Below are 3,089 nucleotides of genomic sequence, written 5' to 3'. Positions count from 1 at the left end.
GCTACACTATCATAATAATTATAACCATGTGAATTATTTTGTACCTTTAGTAATGGAACAATCTCCACTTTCGTTCATGATTATCTATGTGATATGTGTGAGTAGTCTTTGAGGCTATGGGGCGATTTAGTAGTAGTTGTGTATATTTCATCTCGTTACTTTGGGTTTGTGACAGATATACATTTGGTCATCCAAGTTGTTGTTTTGGGTTCATGGTAGACATATCTTTTTTATTTGAAGGTTCTAGGTCCGCTGCTAGATACGTACATCTCCCACCAATCGATGAGTGGAGTATGCTTTATTATCATGTTGGACGTTCAACATCTTTTGTTCCATCATACTCTTTGCTTTAATGGGATAATATCATGTGTGCATGATTTGACGAGTTTTCTGTAGGTTTGCATGGCCTTGTTGGTCACATTCTTTTTTCAAAAAGGGGGGATGACTGGCCTCTATACATCATGATGATGCATACAACCCAATTATTAAAAGGATTGTTTCATCAAGCATCCATCATCGAGCAAAAAAATATGATAGAACCGTCAACGATAAGGATAAAAACAACAACTCATGAGGTACCAATCATATTAGTCTACCTCCATCCATACTGGTTTAATATAGCTCTTGCATCTACACATGGCAGTAAGGACTACGGAGCAAGTGTCTAGCCATGAATAGAACCTATAGAAAAATATAAGCTCACTTTTTGTGGAAACCCAAATTATTGTGACATTTCCATGTAGCACAAATTTGAAGCACATAGTCTCACTCGAATATGAGCTAACATGCTGTAGACGCCAGATGGTGCGTTAATACTGAGCATCATAAATATAATTTACCACACAAGGCAATTAGGAGGCAAGAGAAAAACATATGTTGGATTGTTCCATCTTGACCACAAAAATAACACTATTTCTTACATTGTCAGTTCCACTTAGCTAAGCTATCTTTAGTGAGAATCACTCCGAGACATATATATGTGCCAAATAAAGCTCTTAATATTTAATGGGACCTTCAGCTTCCCTGGCGATGTTAGCTGCTTTAAATGTGTGATGGTAAGATCCAGAAAGAGGGACACACAGATGGGTGCAGTAGCTTGCGTTTACAACATTTCATTTGTCTCTTGTGTCCGTAGTAACTAGTAAGTTACCATCAATTTTTCTAACAGTCATGGTGTGTGTGTGTGGGGGGGGGGGGGGGAGTCCCCACCTGAATGCATTACTCAGGTGACAAGACCATAAAAGAATGTTTGGATGAGAAAGGTACCCCCCCCCCCCCCCCCCCGCACACACACCACCACCCGATGAGGAACTTCTCGTCGTTGGCATCACAGAAAATGAATTCCTGCAACAAGGAAAAAGAGGTTCCAACTCCCTAGAGGCACCACCGGTAAGGTTGTTCCTAAGGTTAAGGTTAGATAGCATCCCATCCTCAAGATTTCTGGGAACATAATAGTAGTTCAAAGTGAGTGCGAAAAAAGGAAGGGGAAGGCATAGACAAGAGCTTGTTTACAAGCTATGAGTTAGACGAAAATAACGTAGCCTGGCCATTATTAGTAATCATAAAAGATAAAAATTGGAGGGTGGTAGGTGTTTCTTTTTTTTTGAAAAAGAGGGTGGTAGGTGTTGATTAACAGTTTTCCTAAGGTGGGAGAGATTTGATGTCTTGGTAGAAAAAGCAAGCGAGTACCTTTTGTGGTACCACTGCTTCAATAACTTACCGTTAATTTAGTGATTGAGTTACTCAACTGCTTTCTAGCATGCCATATACCTACATATATAGACAAATTCCTCATACAAAAATATTTACTGTTCCAAATATTTGATTTGTTTGATACACGTTGGTCTGTAATATTGCTACGGAGGCAGTATGGCTTATGAGAGTTAAACTCGTCCTTGGCAGATCAGGCAGGAAGCAGTGTTTAAGGAAGGAGAGGTGTCCCTGGTTATTGTGTACATGCCGAGCCACGACCTGATGGTGGCTAATGTGACACCAAATACAACTATAGCTAGTTTGCTATAGGTCTATGAATGGAGATCCACCATGCAGTCTCAGATACATCACGTGCAGCAAGCACTTGTAGTACCTCTGTCGGTGTAAAAACCGGCGGATCTCGGGTAGGGGGTCCCGAACTGTGCGTCTAGGCCGGATGGTAACAGGAGGCAAGGGACACGAAGTTTTACCCAGGTTCGGGCCCTCTTGATGGAGGTAAAACCCTATGTCCTGCTTGATTAATATTGATGATATGGGTAGTACAAGAGTAGATCTACCGCGAGATCGGAGAGGCTAAACCCTAGAAGCTAGCCTATGGTATGATTGTTGTTCTGTATGTTGTCCTACGGACTAAAACCCTCCGGCTTATATAGACACGGGAGAGGGTTAGGGTTACACAAAGTCGGTTACAATGGTAGGAGATCTACATATCCGTATCGCCATGCTTGCCTTCCACGCCAAGGAAAGTCCCTTCCGGAGACGGGACGAAGTCTTCAATCTTGTATCTTCATAGTCCAGGAGTCCGGCTGAAGGTATAGTCCGGCCATCCGGACACCCCCTAATCCAGGACTCCCTTAGTAGCCCCTGAACCAGGCTTCAATGACGACGAGTCCGGCGCGCAGATTGTCTTCGACATTGCAAGGCGGGTTCCTCCTCCAAGTACTTCATAGAAGATTCTGAACACAAAGATAGTGTCCGGCTCTGCAAAATAAGTTTCCACGTATGGCCATAGAGAGAATAATATTTACATAGATCTAACCCGCTGACGTATTCCGTAGTGCGACATCGCACCACGGCCAAGCCTTTATCCGAATCGTTTTATTATCCCACCTCAGCGCGTCATGCGAGGCGGTTTCCTTGGCACGTCTTGTTAAAGCAGAGATCGTGTCCCCTTATTCTGGGATTCTCATCAATACGGGCGTGAGTAACCCAACCGCTTCTAGGACTCCTAGACTATAGGCAAGTCCAAACGGCCACGGAGAGGACGCTTGATATTCACCCTCTTTATAAAGGGACAAGGCTCTTACTTTTTTCCCTCCCGTGCTCAATCGAAACCTTCCCCCACCTCAAGCTCAAACACCCAAGGTTCAGGTCAG

This window comes from Triticum urartu, chromosome 3A, assembly GCF_056163025.1.
Source record: "Triticum urartu cultivar PI428250 chromosome 3A, HENAU_Tu73, whole genome shotgun sequence".
NCBI lineage: Eukaryota > Viridiplantae > Streptophyta > Magnoliopsida > Poales > Poaceae > Triticum > Triticum urartu.
Note: the sequence above shows the minus strand (reverse complement) of the source record.